Here is a 22,578-nt window from a genome sequence, read left to right as displayed (position 1 = left end):
CACACATACAAAAAAACAAAAGATATAGCCTAGTGAGCGTTGGAATATCGGCGTGGTCTTGAGTTAGTGTAGCGACCTACATAACAAACTAAGGTCATGTCTAGTGAAAAGACACCCTAAGTAATTTAGAAAAATGTAACTCCACACATAATAATTGTTTAAAGCTGAGGGGTACGCTCGGTAATTGAGTTCAAGCAATGACTCGATTCAAAAAATGATTTTTTTTGTGAATGAGAGATATGACATCAACTGAAAACATTGTAGTATTCCTTTTCTGTAAACAAATCTCCATTATTATACATTCTCACTACTTAGACTTACATATTTGAGATGTGTTTTGACATTTCTCACTGTCTATGTGGCATATTTTTTCCCAGTGATTTAAACTGATAGTTTTTCAAAACAAAACATTGACTAGTGTTTGAAAACGTGAAAACAAAAATAAAAAATGAATCGATTACCTTTTAAAAGTGGAATCCGCTTGATCCAATTCTAGAGCCCGCTTGGACATCGTGTTGGAAGTTAGGTGTCGTAGAGCGTAAATGTCTTCGTATAACACGGAAGTTTAACCAACTCTTTTGACATTCATATTTCAACATCATAGTCGGCTGTGATATTTTACGGTGTCTTTGATGTCTGTTTTGGCAGTCGGCTGTGATATTTTACGGTGTCTTTGAGGTCTGTTTTGGCTTGATACAATTGTATCAGGACACCAGTTGTACGCATTCATCGTTCAACACAAGAGCAAGTGCTTCCGAGGAATGTGTGGGAAATACAAATTAGGTTACCAGCCCCCCTTACCAGTAGTGAATGTCTACCTACATTATCACCGAGATTAATGTCTCAAGGAATGTTGTATCTGTGGGAAAATAAAAAAGATGATTCATTCTCAACATCTAAAAATATAATGCATTGTCCAATCAGCGAGCTAACATTAGAATTTGAAACACGTGTAGTCAGTGGATCACGTCATTTCTTCAGATAGTAGCCTTGGTTCAAGATGAATCCGCTAAACACGTATTTAGACGAGTTCGCTGGGTCTTTAGCACAAGACGTTGTGACTTCATCTCCAATCTATGAACAGGGCAACATGACGAGTCGTCCTAAGAAAGACGTTGTGACTTCATCTCCAATCTATGAACAGGGCAACATGAAGAGTCGTCCTAAGAAACGCAGGGCTATTAATTTGGCTTCCGACGGCTCATCGCATTCGACCGTTAATTCGCTAGCTACTACTACATCTGAGTCAATGCGTTCATCAACTGGTGAATGTTCTAAAAAGGTAGCACCTGACGTCAGTGCAATGGCTGCTAAATCCTCCACCATTGCCCCACGAGGTGAGAACATCTTTACCCAGCTGATTTGTTCGAGCAAATGCCTTTACGTAACGATTAATTCATTCCGTGGGAAACGTTATGTACATATTCGGGAATATTACAATGGTACCCTACGAAGCGTGGGGTAGCATTAACAATGGAACAGTACAACAATTTCATTGAAATTTTACCCCAAATCAACAGTGTTATCAGGTACGTTTTTTTTTTTTTTTTTTTTTTTTTTTTTTTTATTTTACAAACAAATAACACATTAATCAATGATTTCTGTAAGCTGTCGTGAACACCTCACATCCATTGCTGTTATATCGATACGTTCAGAATGAAAAACACAAGTAGTCAGTCAATTCGTTAGTAACATTGCAATCAGATTTCCCACTATACTGTCATGATTTATATTTTCAGCCTAACGGTGGCTGCCATGGCATCTACTGATAGGGGTTAAATGACGAGGTCAGTCAGTTTTGACAGTGGTTGCCATGACATCTACTGATAAAAGGTTAATGACAAGGTCAGATGGCGAGCTAGTCGAAATTTAATGCTGTCTCGGGTGATTTTAACCATCAAATATACCTATCACAATACGTTTGAAACTGTTGATAGAGATATTTTTTTTTCACAGGAAACAGAAAACTATTGGATAAACTGATTTTAAAAAAATTGTAGCTGAATTTATCTGTTCACAAGTCAGACACATCGTTCGCTCCAATTGTCTAGGTTGTCAAATAGACCATCCTTCACAAACACGACATGCTTGTTTATCTTATGGATTCTGTGATAAAGACAGCCAGGTTAGCCAAATTCACCAATACATCGTCAAAGCTTTGCGCGATATTGATATCCGTAAAATTGCCACTTGTTACGATGCCTTTCAACGCATTCACCCAGAACTGGTCGGAAAATATTCGAGACAGTATAATCGTGTGTTATTCCAACTTTATAAATCGAGCCCTGAATTATGCATACCGTCTTGTAAAATCATGTTATCAACACGCGAAATGGATTCCCAACTCTTTGACATCATACAGCAGCATATATAGAATAAAACATGTCATTCATACTTTAGCAGTTATTCTCTATAGTACAGTGAAATGTAGGAAACTTGAGGAGTTTTCTGTTGACCCCTAACCCTATTCCATTTTATTTCAATCTAGTTTTGCAATTATTTTTAAATGTCATGTATAACCATTTTTATTTACTCAGTGTGAATACTTTACTGCGTTTTGAAAATGTATTTCAACTTTCTTTTTAAAAAAAAAATGTCAATTTTTTAGTGAAATGTAGAAACTTGGGAGTTTTCTGTTGACCCTAACCCTATTCCATTTATTTCAACCTAGTTTTGCTATTATTTTTAAATGTCATGTATAACCATTTTTATTTACTCAGTGTGAATACTTTACTGCGTTTTGAAAATGTATTTCAACTTTCTTTTAAAAAAAAAAAAAATGTCAATTTTTTAGTGAAATGTAGAAACTTGGGAGTTTTCTGTTGACCCTAACCCTATTCCATTTATTTCAACCTAGTTTTGCAATATTTGTTTAAATGTCATGTATAACCATTTTTTATTTACTCAGTGTGAATACTTTACTGTGTTTGAAAATGTATACTGTATGTATTTCAAACTCATTCTTATATTACTTCTAATAATATCATACTTATATTACTCAGTGTGAATACTTAACAGTGTTTGAAAAATGTATTCTATTTCAATTTACGATTAATTACTTCAAAACAACAAAACAAAAAAACAAAATATATATTTAATGTAACTGATCTTACTAGTTTTTTGTCATCTAATAATATCATTCTTATATTAATCAGTGTGAATACTTAACAGCGTTTGAGAATGTATACCATTTAAATTTATGATTAATTACTTCAAAAAAACAACAAAACACAAAAAACAAAAAAACAAAAAATATATTTCATGTAACTGATCTTACTAGTTTTTTGTCAAAAATGTATACCCTATGTATTTCAACTATTTTAAAATGTCATGTTTTTAATGCTAATATTCTTCTTTTGTGTAATAAACGTTAGTTTCTAAAATGACGTGTATTTATTTGTGTGTGAGCGCCCTCTGTCGTTCGTTCTGAAAAATTCATGATGATGACGCCACATTTTACGACGTCATCACCCCAATATGACGTCACCGTCCCATCCAAATATGACGTCATGAACAGCGCCCTCATAAGATGACGTCACATTTTATGACGTCTTCACCCCAATATGACGTCAACGCCCCATCCAAATATGACGTCATAAACAGCGCCCTCATAATTTATTCACATATTCCCATTGTGACGACATCCGGCGACACTATAGGTCATAATTTATTCACATATTCCCATTGTGACGTCATCCTGGCGACACTATAGGTACGACCATGAGGGCGCTGTTCATGGGATGACGTCATTACGATGACGTCATATTGGGATAGGATGACGTCATCCCATCCAAATATGACGTCAAATCACGGGATGACGTCATCCTATCCCAATATGACGTCATCGTAATGACGTCATCCCATGAACAGCGCCCTCATGGTCGTACCTATAGTGTCGCCTAAACTACTACTGTGTATTGTCATACAAATTAATGTATTGTGATCTACGGAATGTGCATCATAAAGATAATTCTATTGGCCAATTCCGGCCTACTGCAGTTAACGAGTGGGGAAACTCGCCAGTGAATGACATTCCCGATTTTGGTTCTGAACTGGATGTGCCTTCTAATTTATGTTACTGGCTACGGAGGTGTACTGCGGTGCAAGGGAATCCACCCGGACCACTCTCCTTCTACAAGTTACGAATATTGGACAGATAAACTCTGTAATTGATTGGTATCGTGCTCGACTGAGTGTGCAGCGTGTATTCTACGACTACAGTGCTTCTGACTGCGTTTTGTAATTACCGTCGTCGCCACCGTTAGCAGAGACTCGCTGGAAAATGCACCGTTATCACGCAAAGACCCGTTTTCATCTACTTTGAAGAAACTGTATGTAGGTAGGGCTGTGTCCGATCGCCAGTAGATTATTTGCGTCCGTTGTTTGTTATGTACGTTTGTCTCTTAGTTTTATGCATGCATGCAAGATTCTATGTTAGACAATTATTTACATTATCGATTTAGGTATTTCCCCGTAATAGTATAACGTAATCCACTACCCCTTTATAGAGGGTTTGGCATTTCTTGTCTACCCTTTTCCCGTGTGGAAATATTACAATATTATTACTGAATTATATTTCTAGTGTTATATTTTTGTGTAACAAAACAACGTGTACCCCACTACCCCTTGTAACGGGTCAGGCATTTCCTGCCTATCTTTTAGGTGTGTGGAATAAAGTACGTTGTTTAAACCTTACTCATGTAGCGTGTACTTGTTGTTTATGTCGCATATAAATTATACAACTGTCTTAAGTTTCGAATTATTAAAGGACCCAGTTCACAGGGGTGTTATGGGTGTCATTTGTTTGGGACAATTTGAAACCTTAGCTCAACCCAACTAGCACCCTGTGACATTTTGGTGGCAGCGGAGGGATTCATAAGTTTATAAATCAATTGGTTAAATTTATGAATTCATTGAGTACATTTATAAAACCATTAATTATATCGAAACAAATCTATCAATTGTTGTTGGATTGAGTGCGACATATCAACAATTCCTTGCTACAATTAATCGACTAGATTAAATTTATAACATGGATATTGATGTGGGAATGTTAAAGCAAACTGGGGAAGTATTGGGTTATGAGGGGCCTGCCCTAACAAAATTTATTCAGGAAGAGAGAAGTAGATTAATCATTGAATTTAAAGAGAATCAACAACATGCTAGGGAGGCACGAAAAGCAGAGAGGGAAGAGGCAAAGGCAAAGACACAAAGAGAGGCAGAGGAACGGTCTGAAAAAAGAAAGTTTGAAGAAAAAGAGAGGGAAAAGCAATTTGAATTAGAAAGAATAAAAACAGAAATAACCGTGAGAGCAGAGGGAACTGGTGGCCAATCACAGGATTCATATATGATGGGTGCTAAACTTCCTAAACTGTCCGAAATTTCAGGGAGAGGCAACAAGTCCAAATTTGTGGTGAGCAAAGGTCTCATCTACAGGTTGTATTAATCACCTAAGTTAGGTCAGGGAAGTCGTGTTAAACAACTTGTAGTGCCTACAAAATTTCGCAACGAAGTAATGAGATTGGGGCATGATTGTTTATTATCTGGTCATCTTGGGACCCAGAAAACAGTTGACAAGATCTTAACACAATTCTATTGGCCTGCAATGCATGGCGACATCCAAAGATATTGTCAGTCTTGTGATGTATGTCAGCGTACGTTTCCTAAAGGGAAGGTTGGTAAAGTACCCTTGAGGATAACGCCTCTTATAGACGTACCTTTCAAACGGATTGCGGTTGATTTGGTCGGGCCTATTGATCCCGTAACAGATAAGGGTAATAGATATATTGTGACATATGGGTTAACTACCATGACCGTCTTTCCAATCTTGTTTTTCCTCTTTCGACAGTGAATGTATTAATGGCTATCAGTTGATCACACACCGAGAGATGGCGCACTTTTGCAATATCAAGAATGTGATGCTAGTTTCATAGCGCCATCTAGTGGCTTAGTTGGCGAGTAACAAAAATAAATCCTAGAATGGCCTATGTTATGTTTCAATTAAAAGCCTCTGATGGCCACCAAATTTATTTTGTTTTCCTCGTAAGAACCTTCGGCCATACATACAAAATATTAAGTTGATCAGATAAAGCACTCAGAAGAAACAAATGCCCCAATTTTTTAGGTACTTTTGTCGAAAATTAAATATGGCGGCGAAATCATTATTTAATAATTGTTTTACTGTCTGAATGAGTTGAGAGATGCAAAATGGCAATGTCGATGAAATGTTATAACAGAGACATCAGTGAAGAACTACTTCATGTTCGGAAGAAATCCAATATTGTGACCAAAGCACGTAATCACTCACTCCCCTCCCCAATTCTCCAACTTTAATGCGCTATACATATAGTTGCTAAAACAACTTTTACGTCAATATATGGCTCTGGAATAGGACATAACACGAGCAAAATACGCTACACTGCACTGTACTGCACTGCACTGCACTGCACTGCACTGCACTGCACTGCACTGCACTACACTACACTAAGTGAACACGCCATATTTCAAAAACACTGAGCTAATTGTGTTACATGCAAGTACGTTGCCGAGGTGACTGACTACCTTTCGCAGTACAGAGGTGATACAAATACAACTCAATCGGGCGAACAGTGAGTGTCGATTAATGGTCACGCGAAATCAAATTTTGTTTAGCTGTTATTGAAACAAAAATTGCTTTGTAACTCGAAGTTCGGTTAACTGTTAAATAAAGTTCGAGTACTAAATGTGGACGTTCAACAAAAACAAAAATATATGTTGCCCGTAACTCGAAGTTCTGCTAACTATTAATCCAACATCGAGTTACAATTTGGGCGCCGTTTCTGAAATATGGGCGTGGTCATTTTGTAACTCGATGTTTTCGTAACTCGATGTCCGTAACTCGAACAATTCAACATCTCACCCACTACATTGTGCAGTGTATCTTATGAACTTATCTTTCCAAAATAAGAAATACTATTATTCAGTTACAATTTCCTTGTAAGAAGAAAACTATATTTATTGTAATTCTAAAACGATAGCTTAAAACAAAACAAATGTTTCGATACATTCAAATAATCTATTTCAGTGTAGTTGGGATGTTGTGCAGTGGAAATAGCCTTTGGTTCAAGCAATGCTTGTCATTTACATATCTGTAGTGTTATAAAAACGTTATACATTTGAAGAAAAAGTATAAACATTTGCAAATATACTAAAACAGAAAATACAGAGGTTTTACACGTTTACTAGTTAATATAAATCGGTATTAATGATTCAATATGAACACTGTAGACTAGTGTCTTCTTCGAATAGTTGTATGTACAAACATACAATAAACAACTCTTCCGTGCAGGCCTACCATCGTGGACTATTCCGGCAAATACAACGACTTGTACCTCGCTTTGAAACTTTACACGGTCCACCGATTAATTCTCTGCAGTCCATGCCTGAATTGCAGCACTGCTTAGCGCCTGCTTTTGGGTCACACCTGAAGTAGGCTGGTACACACTAATAAAAATGAGAACTTGAATTAAGTAATCGTCGGGTAAGTAGGGGGTGGCATTAAACAATATTCTTAATTTAGCGCATTTTTTTATCTTTGTTTGCAGAGATATTAATATTATTATATTCAATATTATTAAAACATTATATACATTACACTAAATAACGGTACATTTTAAAATTATGATAATATGCGTACTGAAACCGATTATGCGTAACGTCTACTTACACCACGTTTGTCATAGCTGTCGAGTTCATCTCCTAAGTCCATAATATCCGCCGCTAATGCAGCATTTCCATGTGACGTCATCTGCAGGAGAACCAGGAAGACGAAGCCGCATACAAAACAAATGACTGCGTTCTTTTCCATACTAAATAACAGTTATTCTGACAAACAAATAAACAAAGAATGTTCAGTGAACAAATAACAATGTTTCTAAGTGGTTATACAGAACATATGTAAGCATGGGAGAAGAAAGGAACAATGTAAACAAAACGCGAATTCCAAGTATGGAATGATTACGCGCGTAAGCGTCCTCTAATATTAAAACAAAACAAAATATGGCTGCCCCCAGAGTTTGATTGAACTCCACACATAGAAGTTCGCTAAATCTGTTCTAAACGTTTTGGATTTGGGCATTTCCATGATATGTATCGCTGGGAAGAAAAGATGTATAATAATAATAAAGTTTTTACTAGGATACTGCAAAGTATGCACTCAGACAGTACGCGGTAGCATCGACCTCCGTTGCGCATCGGTCGCCGTTCTGTATTCGTGCATACTTTGCAGTATCCGCGTAATAACCTCATATGATACTTGATATAGCTAAGCTTGTAATACCACTAACTACACTGCAATATGATATATCATAGTAATTTAATTATGTACGGTGCGGTGACTAAAGCTCACATCATTCCCTTGGGTGCCAGGTATTGATATATCTAGTCTGTAACAAATCTACTACTTTTACAATATATGTCATTTCATAAGCATCCTTTTACCAAACTTTCATTTTCTAGACAACTGAATACAAAATCGTGTTGCTACCCGAACATATCCTTTGAAGCACAAGAATGAGCGATGCAAGCTCGGATTTTAAGCGTCCTTTGATTAAGATAACTTTGATTTTTTAAAACTGTACATTTATTGTGAATATATCCCTATATCTAATTTAAAATTGCATGATTACATGCATTTTGCTTGAGTGATATGTATATAATAATACTATGTTAGCTACAGCTATATTAACATAATATATGGCTACTCAGAAATAATAAGAATCATTACGATAATTGGAAAAATACTTCTGTTTAGTTAATTCGACTGATGGTAGAATTTAACATACTTTCGAGAAGGTGCATCTCATCATTAAGTCCTCTTTATTCGTTGTAAAAACATTACTAGTTATTGATTTGTAGAACAAGCCAACCCACGGCAGTATTTACGGCAGATAAGGCGACGTTACGAGACAGCAATAGTAACAATAACTCAACTACTTATCTTGTATTTTACCACTTTACTTTATGTAATTACATGCCCAGCCTGGGCTTAAAACGCGAGGTTTTCGATATGCTCTCAAGTCTCGAAGAATCGCATTACAGAATGGAGGTGTACATTGGTTATTTTTTTAAATAATAATATAATACTAAGTACATGTGAATTTTCATTGTTTTGGTTTCGTAAACACATTCATTGACTCATTTGCATCTAGGAATCTAAATCTCGTATCTGAGTGTTAACTGACCTAATTATGCGAATAGCAAAGCAAAGCGCTCTGCGTTGTTCATAAATTCGAATATCGTGATGTCTGTCTCAACTGTAGAATATCTTTTATTTTATAACCAGTGCGAATAATACACGCGGCCAGGATAAGGTTGTCTCGCACAAACACATATTCACGGAATGGCCGCTAGTCACCTATTTTTTGTTCGAATCTAAAAATGGATTACACGTACACAGAAACCCAATATGCATAATCAGGATACAACGTTTGAATGAATCGCCCTGTCATCTCCGGAAAGTGGTCCCGGACACGGTTTAGTATCAGAATTAGCAATTATCAGGATTAAAATGGCCGCTAGTTAGCCATATTTCACCAAGAAAAAGCTTCGAACGCTCGTACGCAAGGACGCACGGACGGACAGACTTACAGAAGCATAAATTATTAGTAACCGAATAGAAATAGAAGCAATTCCAACTTTATAGATAACGTGTTCGCATTTTATCTTCACATAGCTATCTGACCTATTAAAATCATATGACATGTCTTTTAAATATTTCCATTATTGTGTAATTGCGGATGCATGTCCCTATTAGGACGTAATAGCATGGGCGACAATTGTTTAATGTACAACGTGGTTTTCACGCTTCGTGAATCAGAAAAATTAGCCCTGAACCTATAGTTATTCCCATGAGCATTTGTCAAAAGCTTAATTTAGACATTAACGTTTCCAGCTATCTCGTATATTCACTTCATGAACTAATTCTATTAGGGCGAATGTTACATGTAAATTCTGTTTGTTGAGCAAATTAAATGTGAATGATCTGTCCTTTTTTTTTATATTTTCGCATGTTTTTATTCCATAATAGCGTCAGAATTTTGTAAAGAAAGTTTTACCAAGCAGCTTTGAAAAGTAATAAACCTAAAACAATTTCTTAAGAGCAGCAATCGTCAAGGGACTCACTCAAATAGAACATAATGTAAGATTCAACACGTGATTTCCTCGAAAAATATATTTCTAGACGAATTTGAGTAATACACTCAAATCACATTCAACAATGAATCACTTTATTTAACTTTTTAGGTCACATTATTTTGTGTATTGCGTGGGCAAGCACTCTGTTGCACTCAGGACAAAATCTATGTCGCCAGATGAGGGCTTATATGCTTTGAATAATTAATTAAAACTTAGCATCGTGTTCATTTCTAATAAACAAGGAGTTATGTATCATGGCATGGAGGCGTGCTTTGGCCGCCTCATTTGAATGAGAACGCCATTAGTTACCTTACAACAATAAATGATGAATCGTAAATAAGCAGTACAGTAATACTGACGATAGTCTCCTAGATTGAATTTGCATAAAATTTACATAATGTGTCGGAATTGACCATGATTTTTGTTTTAAATGGAGCATATGCCGAAGACAAAAATATAGACAGAAAACCCACACATTATACTTTATTTTAGCTGCGACGTTTGCCCCAGGAAAATGATATCTACCCACCTAATATATACCATACACTTTCTAGAAAACGTAACTTTCTGATAAATGTTAATGCCTTCCACGTATACGCGAAACAAAAATGTTACAGATATCGCCATCATTGAAATTTTCTTTAATATTGTATTTGTGTCTGACTACTAGTCTGATAATTGTTACGTACGTCATCTGATAACATGTGCACCAAATGAGAAATCACTTCTATCGACCCCGGGGTAGAAGAACGTGTCCCTACCGGGTGTGATTGTTATCGATAGAAGTGTGCTAGGGAGTTAAACATTTACCATTTCATAGTGCCTATACATCTCAGACCAGACTATTATACTTTGTACGGTCGTATTTGCGCGGCTTCTGATCTAACAGTACACGTCTAAGGCGGAAAAATGCCAAATTTGCAAGGTCAGGCCTAAAACGTTGTATACACATTCATCCAGCCGACAATTAATCGCTTGTATATCTAAACAGCGAATGGTAAAGTAATTGCATTGCTATTCATTAGAATCACATTGACTGTTGTCAGTCATGTGGTGTTCTAAGAATATATTCACAGAGACGCGCGTGTTTTATGTCATTCGCGATACGCTTCAAGTTTAATTCGCGAAAAAGTAAACGATAAATATGAACCAAAATCACCGGCACCCAATGGCATAAACATATCGAATAAAACATATATAATAACTGTGTTATTTCAAGAAAAATAAGTGAAATCGACCCGTATTTACTACTGAACTTGGTAGTTCCATATACCGAGATCACTCATATATGCCATGCAATGTGTTTTGTTATTTGCGTAATACCCTCTATAAGTTACTTGAAAACCGAAAATGACAATTTTTATTTTTTGATATTACATAATTTGCCGAAAAATCTTATCTCAAAATCACCCCAACAAAGCTTATCACCTTCAGTAATTGTATGCATAGAACTTAATGAGGCGAATTGATTGGACAATGTGAAGATATCATGTTGTGCACGTACTGTAACATGTCACCTGATTGGCTTATACAAGCCTGACTACTGATTGGCCGACACTCAATACGCAGTAAAATCAGGTGAGATACAGTTAACGTTCTTCTCGTTCGTGACACAAAGGAATAGAGGAAATGTTGAGATAAATACATTAGGTTTAACAAATATCTTAAAAACGTATTTAGACATTAATTGCCCATTGCGATGTAGAAACTGACAAATTTACAAAAGTATTGGAACCATATGCATTAGATTGAGCGAGTGATTAAATGTGCACATACAAAATAAATGCATTAAATACATTGCTGCGATAGTTAGATGTTCATACTAGCAATTATAACTGAAGATAGAGTGGATATTGAATTACTCGTTCACGAATCGATTATTTATAAACATTTCTCGGGAGAAAAATAATACCTGCAGGCAAGAACTGACAAATACTTTCTAATTTATTTAGATGAAATTATTTGATTAAAGCGTGATCGGAAACTTTAAATGTGATAGTGTTATAGTACTCGTGCCTCTTATTTATCATACACCATGGAACTTCACAGGTTTCGGTGGCATGCAAAAATAATTGCATCTACACTAATACCCCCTTCATACGACCAAACTCCGATGGCGGCCATGTCTGTTTTCATTATTAGAGGACGCTTACGCGCGTAATCGTTCCATATTTGGAATTTGCATTTCCTAAAATGATAGGATGAAAATGCCCTGTAAAATACCGCAACATTACGGCACGCTGTAACTTATGACGCTACGATGACAGATGTATAATAATATAAATAAATACACGGTGAATATGTGTCTATCGATATACCTGTTATCACGAATGTATAAGTGTGAATTTAAACCATTCTTCTGGATTCGTTCAAATTCAAATTTGAGTTCAAGGTTAGACTACCACATTACAGGTGGCCGGTTTAGTGGTTATGTTTAGCATAAAATGACGGAGATTCTGTGAACTATATGCGTTCATCTCTATAAATGTGAAAATAAATAATATATACGTGTCAAAGGTCAACTTGAATCGGCATTTTCCAATATTACTTTACCATGTTATTATAGCCACCGGTGAATACAACATTTACATTCATACTGTCTCTGATAGTTTGTTTTTCTTATTGCAATGAATTCAATTATCGTGCTTAGAGCACACTCGTTAATGCCAAGGGTAATATGCCTATTTGCCTTCATTTGTATGCATTACATGATTCATATGAGAGTATAATTTTTTTTCACGTAATTAATGCCTTGTTATTAGCAAATAATTATTACTACATTACTCATTATGCTCCCAGTGGGAGTAATTTTAAAAAAACGCTCGTGTAGAATGCGAATGTCAGGCACAATAACGGAATTATAGAGTGAAATGCAATTCAATGTCGTTTTTTATTGAAAATGAAACAAAACTACCTTTGTCGATCGTCCAGTGCATAAATGACTCATGTGAACTAAAAGTGAATTACCAGTTATATTTAGTCGCATTTTAGGTTGATGTTCGCTCTGTGTGTTAATAACGGCCATTGGAAATATATAAACAATGTACGACTTTCAACGTAGTCTCGCATCACAGTATATAGTGTGCGATACTCAACACTCGTCATCATTGTATCCAATAATTTAAATCATAGAGTGCCTGAACAGAAGAAATGCATTATGATGTTGTCTGTTATGTAACCTTTAAGCTACATCGAAAATGATGTTTGAGAAAATAGATACGCGCGATTACTCTTATAATCATTTAAGTCGCGTTGAGTGCTGGTAATCTGGCGTAACATTTGATCTGTCTCTATATAGTTGATGGCTTTTAATGCAATGAAAATGAATTTTGTTGTTATCTCCCAATAGAAAAAAGGAAGAAAACAGAGGTTGCTATAAATATTTTTTAAGGAAAAAACCAAGATTCACCAAGAAATACTAATTTAGATAGATCTGAAAAAAATTATGTAATAATGTGCGCGGATCAGTCACACATCATTGTAATTTACGCATGGCATAATACACTCGTAAGACAAACAATGCTGACTCATCGTTGTAAAATCTGTGTGTAACATTGGTATTTCCATGCAACAAATAACAAAATATTCTTACTATTTTAACATATACTGCGATTTAACTAAATTCCTCTACAATACTCAACAAATTATTAAATATTTGAGCCAGATAAAAACATGTATTTGTATTGTTTCGTATTTATTTTGCATATATTAATAAGTAAACACGAAATAATCATTTTAAACCATTTTTTTTTCAACTGCCTTTGCTTTAGCTTAGCAATTAATCAAGAGACTGGGATATGAAAGCTCACGACCGATTTTCCCGTCGGCTGCGTGATTGCAGTGAAACACAACATACTGTGTGGTTTATGGCGACGCTTCGTCATAAATTTGAGATCTGAGGAAATATCGTTCAACTAATGACGAGATAACCGCATTTATAACCAACCTTTTCCCAAAAGATCACAATTTTGCTTACATCAATAGTCCGTTTAGGAATGTAGAGTGTGTGAACCTATAGTCTTACAAACGCCTTAATGCATAGACATGTCACGGTTATTAGAAAACTTATAAAAAGTAAATAATAGATTGAAAATAGACTTTTATATACCCGACAGCTGACTGACAGTACCCGGAATAGATTGGCCAGAAATCTTAGTTTGTCGTTCAGTGCATTGGCTACATGTGTTATATACATAAACACCACACATATAGTGCTATTTGTTGAATGATTCTTTTAGAATACTTGTCAGGTACCGTTTATATACGTTTTGTGGGTTGCACGCAATATTGTTTTTCTCAATCGATTCTTCTGTTTCTATGGAATATGGAAGCTTTGGTATTTTTTACCCCGGATACTCTCCTGTCGAGATATTTTTTTCTAAAACTTATCGCTAATGATGGCATCAAACTGGGCAACTATCGGGGAAATATTTAAGCCTACAGACTGTGACACAAAAGTATGGAGCAGGGTAAAAATAAACACACGATAAGAACGATCGTCACGAGCGGTGGCTTACCGGGATATCATACATGCTGTAATACCTGCGAGAACCCTATTATTGTCATTTGGCAACGAAGCTAGACGAATTGCGATGACGTAAGCACTAACCGGCGAAAATCTAAAGAGCGAGCATTACTACGTGATTAATTAGAGCAATGAACACATTTGTCACAATTATTTCATCCATTCGCTTTAAAATATGCGACTTGTACCTCTATTACTTTTCTTTTCTTTCAACTCTGTAGGACGCGATCCAATAATTTGATTGGTGCTTTGCTACACTGATTTTTTGTAATGTGCGTAACGTAAAGTGACTGCATTCTTCCGATCTAATATAGCTGTCGAGCATTCAATATATATATATATATATATATGAAAGAAAAAATAAACTCCAAATAGTCACCTAAACACATTTTTAGTATACATTATAAAAACAAACATTATGTCAATCATGTCTATCGAACTTCTAAGAAACCACGCTTTGACATTTACTCGAATCATATTAGTTTATGCACAATTTAATCGTATCACAAAACCAAGACTTCGGTCGGCAATTAGACCACGTGTCATTACTTCGTAGAAAGTTCTTTTTGCGATAAGAGGATAAGAGAGATGAGATAGGAGGAAAGTTCATTATGCGATAAGAGGATCACATACTTACGCAAAGGTATTTACTAATTTATTTATGCCGGGGAACAAATTCCCCATCGTTAGCTACAATTCTGTCCTTGTAACAAGTTATTAAAGCCTTAATAACGGTCAGTGTGTGAATGAAATGTCAGATGGTCTAACTACTTTTCCTGTTTTGAGCCTGTCTAATTGCTTCAACGAGAGTCGGTTATCAACTCCATAGATGGAATGACTGCTCCATGAACCGGATTTTGTAGCTTGCGTTAATCCGAGATATTTTTAAGCCTATATGTCTTTCGATGTCATTGACTGGTACATTTACACCGAAATAACAACATGTACTACTAATATAAGAAAATAATTATGTGAGTTTTACTAGAATCGACAACTTTAATTCTTCAAAATATGTGTTGAATTATTTCTACGAATCCGGCGTCAGAAAGTAGACTAAAATAAAAAGAAATAGCGTGTTTCTGTGCATCAGATGTGTGGTTATTCTGTCTGCGAAAACACTTTCCATTAGTGGAATAATTCAATTGAATTTCAGACGGAAACATTATTCTTCACATCCCTGGCCACCGGAAATGTAAGAATACAAATATTCCAATCTTTCATGCGCGTACATATAGTGGTTTTGAAAAACGTCCTCCGATTGGCTGATAATGGTTTGATCGGCCTATGGCACGATGCATGACATACGAGCCAGAATTTCAAAGTGAGCAGGTGCAGTAAACGCAACAGTAATTCAGAAATAGCGAAACCCTCACCGCTGGGAATGCCTTAGGACAATGTCGACAAACTGCAGAAGTTATACATCGTATATACATTTTTTTTAAATAATTGACTTGCCAGCAGAAGATGTGCGTGTGTATGCGTGTGGCGTCTTCAGCTTTAATTTTGCTACAGTGATTTTGCTTTTGTTCATACCAGTTTATATGTATTGTTAAAATATATAAAATATATATATATTGTTATATGGTTTCCATATGATTGACGCACGTACACTCAGCGGCTGATAAGGAGTACGTGTAGCGCAGCAAAATAATATATTCACGAATTTGAGCCGGTTTGCATATACTATAAACAAGTTTTTGTGGCGATATATGAAAAAGAATCCCACGTACCAAAGACCTGGGATAAGATTTCTCAAACTCTTTTGGGATTTGTTTGTTTCATATTCAATGCAACTAGACATAACATAACCAACCTGTGTGATAAATATCATTTCAGGTCCTTGTTGTGTGAGATTCTTTTAGTCTTTTTCATCATGGCATAGTAGCAGCTATGTCCAAAATGAAAATCTTCTCAGAAATGTGATCTTCTATAACAAAATTATCTAAGTAGTTAAGTTCTTACAATTGCGTGGATGGCATACCTTGCGTATAACACAATTACGTTCATAATAAAACCACTCGTGTGTGTATTGCTGGTCCTGACAAACACAAAAATCCGTTAAATGTAAGAGAAAAAGTCGATGGCATATTATATTTGACCGACTATGTCAACAATTGTTGGTGTCAATCATCTTTGTATAAATATATAACAATATGTCTTCTTAGAGATTGTATATTTCACAAATTGAAGTACTTTGTGTGATCCCTGTTTTGTAGTGAATAAAAGCTTTAATAAAAGGTAACGAATTACGGTTTTGTGGTTTCTGCCATGGTTATGAGAGTAGAATAACTATGCTTAATTAATTAAATTAATTAAGTCATGGCTGTTAAAAAAACTAATTTTAGCGCATGTTATAATTCATTTTATACGGCTCTCAAGAGATACATTCACGGTTATATTGCTCTTTTCACTAGTATTCCATCCAGCAATACGAAAATATAGCTTAGGATTTGGCGACTTAACATTGTATTGTTCAAATTAGAGTTAGCTATAAATGATTCCCGCTTCCGGTTGATTCTCATTCGTTTTAGATAAACCTGTACTCCAATGCCTCAATTTATGCAGCTTGTAACTCGACAACCCACATATCTCATGTATTCAATGGCTCACTGTGTTTATAACTCCATGCTGTTTCCACTGTGTATCAGCGTCAAAATCTTGAAATTAATTACAAAATGTATGGATAGTAATAATACTGTAGCAGCTACATTTGTATGGAATTGGTAGACATGATTTCCACCAGCCACGTCGTAAACATACGACCACAGTCCAGGCAAAAATGTGAGGGCGTGATTCTCGGAAATTGTAATTTTCGAATCGTTGACGCGTTGTTTCGGCACGGACAAGGTGCTTGTCTGAACACAGTTTATATCAAATTTGCCGATCATTTTAAGTTGAACTGAATCATATACATTAATTTATTTCCTAACAATATAATCATATATAATCTTAACAATATAACAATACATTTGTAACTTTTGTTATATTGTTCATATGAATTTATGGAATTGACAGCTTATGAAACGAATGAACTAGCAAGGGATAATACATGAATCTATTTTTTTTATATATACGAACGTTAAATTTCAGTCAAATTTATCTACCGAGATTAAGTATAAAGACTAAAATCAGAACGAGGCCTAAAATGATGTATATCAGAATACAATCATACACCTGCCTATATTAGGCTGCAACGAGTTGATGAGCGGATGTATTCGATAAATATTCAGACAGAGATTAACGATCTGATTTCGAATATTTCACTTGTAAACGCAAACAATAGTAAGCCTTGAATTGCCAATCTGATGAAGGCACTGGAAAGAATCAACATAATAAGCACAAATAAATCAAGGCTCTGGGACTAATGTAATACTAATTGCTAACTTAACCATGTGGTCAATATATCATGGTCTTAGTGATTTGACTACATTATGTAGTGTACTTGTCAGTTGTTTTGTTCTTGTGGATATTTGTCAGTCGTGAAATGCGTTTGGATATGGTATTTCCAATTTATCAATTGTTAAATTGCCCACCGCTCAGGACATGTTTATGGTACGAAGTTATGTATTCATATAGCTCAGTTAATTTAATTTAACATCTGACTGGGACTCATAGCCACTGAATTAAAATGTATTCACAAGAGCGATTTCCTGGACGTTAATTATGTTAAGTGACATCCTCATTAAATGAAATGTCCATACAATTGTTATTTATGGCTTTGAAAACTAATATTCAATGAAGTATCATTGTACGTGACTTCGTGATGTATTTACCAGTAGACGACCTCATGTATTTTAAAAACGTATTGTAACAGTAATATAATGATATATATATATATTTCAGGATTTATTGTGTTTTTACAAATTTAAATCTAAACACAGCAGGACTGTAGAAATTACATACATTTATTTTGTCATCTGTAAGATTCAAATTCATGTTTACGGCCCTTGCTCGGGATACACACAGAGAAAACCCAGTATCGACAAACACAAACACACAGTACAGTAAAGTATACACAATCTAACGTCTGTGATTGAATAAGATGTGATCTACTGGTATGTCAAAGCATCAAATAACTGAAGATAACAGTATGCCAGATGTTGATTCAGCATGGGTTTCATATATATAAACAACGTTTCGATCCTAGCCAGAAAAATCACAAGCTTATGTTCCGAATAGTATGCCTGGCTTAACGTCTTCCATGTTCAAAGTCTTTTTGACATGTGCCAATAATTAATTTCCTTATTTACGATCAATTGCCTGATGTATAGTAGAATACCTAATTAGTTTGGTATACAGGTTCATGAACATATAATTATAGCATCCTCACTGAATTTAACTTGGACAGTTGTATAGTGTGTTGCAAACATTGCCTAATAACCGATTGTGTTTGTGCTCTTCGAAATGTCAATTGATTTCCAGAATATGAATACGGATTAGGGATCAGATATACCTAATTTGTTTTTAATTTACTAATTCGGGGCATTAATAAATTCAAAGAAAACTGACGTGCATTTGCAATACTTTATATCGAAAAAATATGCAATATATTGCCATTAACATACACTCAAAACTGTGACAATTAAATATGGAAATTGTTTGGATACCTTTTCCATTCACCTGTATATTGAAAAGAAACTGTCAATCGTTGACGGGAAGTAATTAGCAGTAACCCCAAACCTCTACGTTTCTTGAGAGTTTATCGTTTTTAAACTCAGAAAAATTAATGAGAAAAAATATCATATTTGCCGTAAGCTTACTGCATGTCATGAAAAAAATAGAATAACACAGGGGAATGTAGTAAATAAAAGTGAATTCGTTGCTATTGTCCGCAACCGTAATTCGTTAGATTCAAAGTCTGACTATACCGCACAATACCCGGTGGCTTTGATAGCATTCTAACAATATGCATATTATGCATATGCATGAGTTAGTTACACAACGTTATTAATCCTTTTCGTTAGACGAATTTTCGAAAAGGAATTCCATCGAGTCTGAAAATGGTATCTGTTGTATGTTGTTTGTTTTGACACATTCGCAGTGCATTCATCGCATATAGACAGCCCTAACATATTCAAAACCAGCCACAGTCAATTGTGTTTTCTCCGCGGCATTCTGCTGAAAATAATTTGGTGAACAAAATCGATATTAATAATGTAGAATAACCATACTAATACATAACAGAATATGGCTTTCAATCTACCCATCGAGGGATATAGTTACGACTCCATTGTATACTGAGTCTAAGAAATCTGGTATTTACTAGGTTTGTGAGATATTTTGAACTGGTCAATCTTATTCAACTGCGAAGATTGAATTTTGGGATTGAATAAAACTATATACTATATTTCCAGTGGAAAAGTCACCTCAGGAAAGATTGATAAAGGTTAGGATTTGTCAAATGTCATCATTCAAATGAATGACATTCCCCTGCGAGATGACTCGCCTTAGCCGTTTCCTTCCACACCAGGGAACCTGCATTGTAAAATAAGTAGCAGGGAGCACTTTGGGGGATAGTAATGTTAACACTGGCATGTAAATTCATATACACAAATGGTGATAATATGTTTACCTAATTGGATGCCCTAATTGAATACTGTCTAAAATCATGTTTTAGTGAGCATGAATTGTCTCTTCTCCTGGAAACATGTTACATCGGAATACACGTCAAAGGGTGGCTGTATGTACCCGATTAGCAATTGTATTGCCGGTGTAATTACTATAACACTGTTTATGCCTCTAACGGGGTATTTGTAAAGAATTGTAAATTACTGATAGCCTCTGTTTTTTCATGCGGAAATTGGACAGTTGCATTAGTAGCCCATATAATGACAATACACGCATATAGTCAGATATATTTGCAAATAACACCGCCGTGGAAAAATATTGATTTGCAATTACGGTGCGGTGTATCGCTGCGGAATATATGTAATTGTGTTACGAACGCCGCGTTATAAATTTTCTTCACAATTTCCCCTCAGAAATGACTTGGTGAACATTGTCATTCAGGCAAAATAGCGAATAAGTGGTTTTAGCCTAAAGCCACATCATGTATATAGAGAGATATATTCTAAATGCATTTTCAATCCATTGCTTTGATTGAATGAGAAGTGAAAGCAAAGGGATTATTATCTAATTTCAACTATTGTATTTTTGTCGTCAACTGATTGTTTAATTGATACGTAATAATTAATTAATTACTAGTAGTTGTATCAATGTATGGCCTTATATAAAAAAGACTATTATTATCCTTTCAGATTGAAAAGGTTCGATATTGTAACTATCTCACAAGACATTGAAATTTCCTAAATCCATGTTGCGTTACGATAGCTATGCGACTAAACAAACGTTCGACGACGCCGTGTGGAGTGTTTGCCCCTGCCGTATTTGCATGTGACGACAAATAAGCCTTTGCAAGACTGAAGTAGTGAGAATCAGTTGTCTCCAAAAAGAAATGAAGGATTCGTATCCGCGGATTGGTTTAGAGAAAACGAAAAAACAGATGTAAATACCATCCACTGAAAATATTCTTTTTTTCTGTGATCGCATAATGTCGAATAGAACACGATCTAAACGCTTACCTTGGAATACTGGATATAAACTGCAAATGATGTATCCCAGGCAGCAGCGAGTCAAGAAGTACGATGTCAACCCACGCTCACTCGTAGTACCAATCTGATATCGATCGCAGTGTTCCGTATATTATCATCACAAAAGCATCTGAGTGTGTCAAAGGTCGGGTTATCGTCTTCAAACGTCATCTGCTTGCAAGTTTCATTGTGATAAACAGAGCAAGCACGACAATAAGATGCCAATCAAACAGGCATTTGTAAATAGATTACTAATAATGACGTATATATTTACCTCTTTACGGTTACTGTAAACAAGTAATTTATACGAATTAATTTATTCAATATATAGGCGAGAAAATGAATTCTTGATACGTGTTTTTCGGCACGTATTTTGTGATATGTGAAATGTAATATGTAATAAACATTTCCTAAACGTCGCTCTCCGGCTACAAAGCTCTTGTGTGACGTCAAAATGACGTAAATTGTTGCAGGCATTGTCGTTCAAATCGACGACTATGATTGGTTGTGTTGTCATTTACAAAATGGGAAATCTCCAAAGAACAATATTAGTAGACAGACGACTACAGACTGAAACAGTTTTAACGATATGAACAGTCATTCTGTCCGCCGTTTATGTCATAGATGCGTTTACCGCCAGAGGGCGTGACTTTTAGCAAAGGTGTATATAATGTTCATTTCTTTCGGAATTCTCGGAGCATCAATATGGGAACAGTTACCCTTTTCACTTAAAACTTTTTACTCGTAAAATCAAAACAGAAATCTCAAAACCAGTTTATCATATAGTACGCTGACATTTCCTCCATGAAATGTATACGTGTGTGCTGGTTTCGTCTGAATGCACTGATCATCACTTGTTATTTGCTTCGTTAATTTTGGGTCAACTATTCGTTTTAATCAACGTTTTCTGCCAGATGAGCAAGTTTTCATTTTATCATACTATTTCTAACTAAGACTAACCCGAACATGTATCGCAACTGCCCTTCAGCTGAGTATTAAGTTTGATTCAAATTGATGTCGACAATTTTGGCCTTGGAATGATATCAAGTGAGAGTTGCCATTGAACCGATACGTGCGCTGGAATAAAAAACGCGAAATAATATGTTAATACTATAATGTCTATCTGAGGCTGATTACATTAATGCATACTATATGTTATTATACATCTACTGGGCGAGTGTGGAAGATACCCTATTTTCTTTTACACCTCAAAACGATGTATCAAATATTAGGCTAAAATCATCAATATGCCAAGTAACAGATACCCACTTAAATGCTACAACATGTTAT

General features: G+C 35.4%; 1 long non-coding RNA gene across 1 annotated transcript; it reads right to left on the bottom strand.

Annotated features, from left to right (window-relative positions):
* Window positions 1–7,193: 7,193 nt before the first annotated feature.
* Window positions 7,194–21,396, bottom strand: LOC144364532 (uncharacterized). The gene is made up of 3 exons (XR_013422860.2): window positions 21,280–21,396; window positions 7,706–7,863; window positions 7,194–7,482 (listed from the first exon to the last, which is right to left on the bottom strand). It is a non-coding gene; the product is annotated as an uncharacterized LOC144364532 (long non-coding RNA).
* Between the last annotated feature and the right edge of the window lie 1,182 nt (window positions 21,397–22,578).

This window comes from Saccoglossus kowalevskii, chromosome 11 (assembly GCF_978046115.1).
Source record: "Saccoglossus kowalevskii chromosome 11, keSacKowa6.1, whole genome shotgun sequence".
NCBI lineage: Eukaryota > Metazoa > Hemichordata > Enteropneusta > Harrimaniidae > Saccoglossus > Saccoglossus kowalevskii.
The sequence above is the reverse complement of the archived record's forward strand: the minus strand, read 5'-3'. Positions and strand labels throughout refer to the sequence as shown.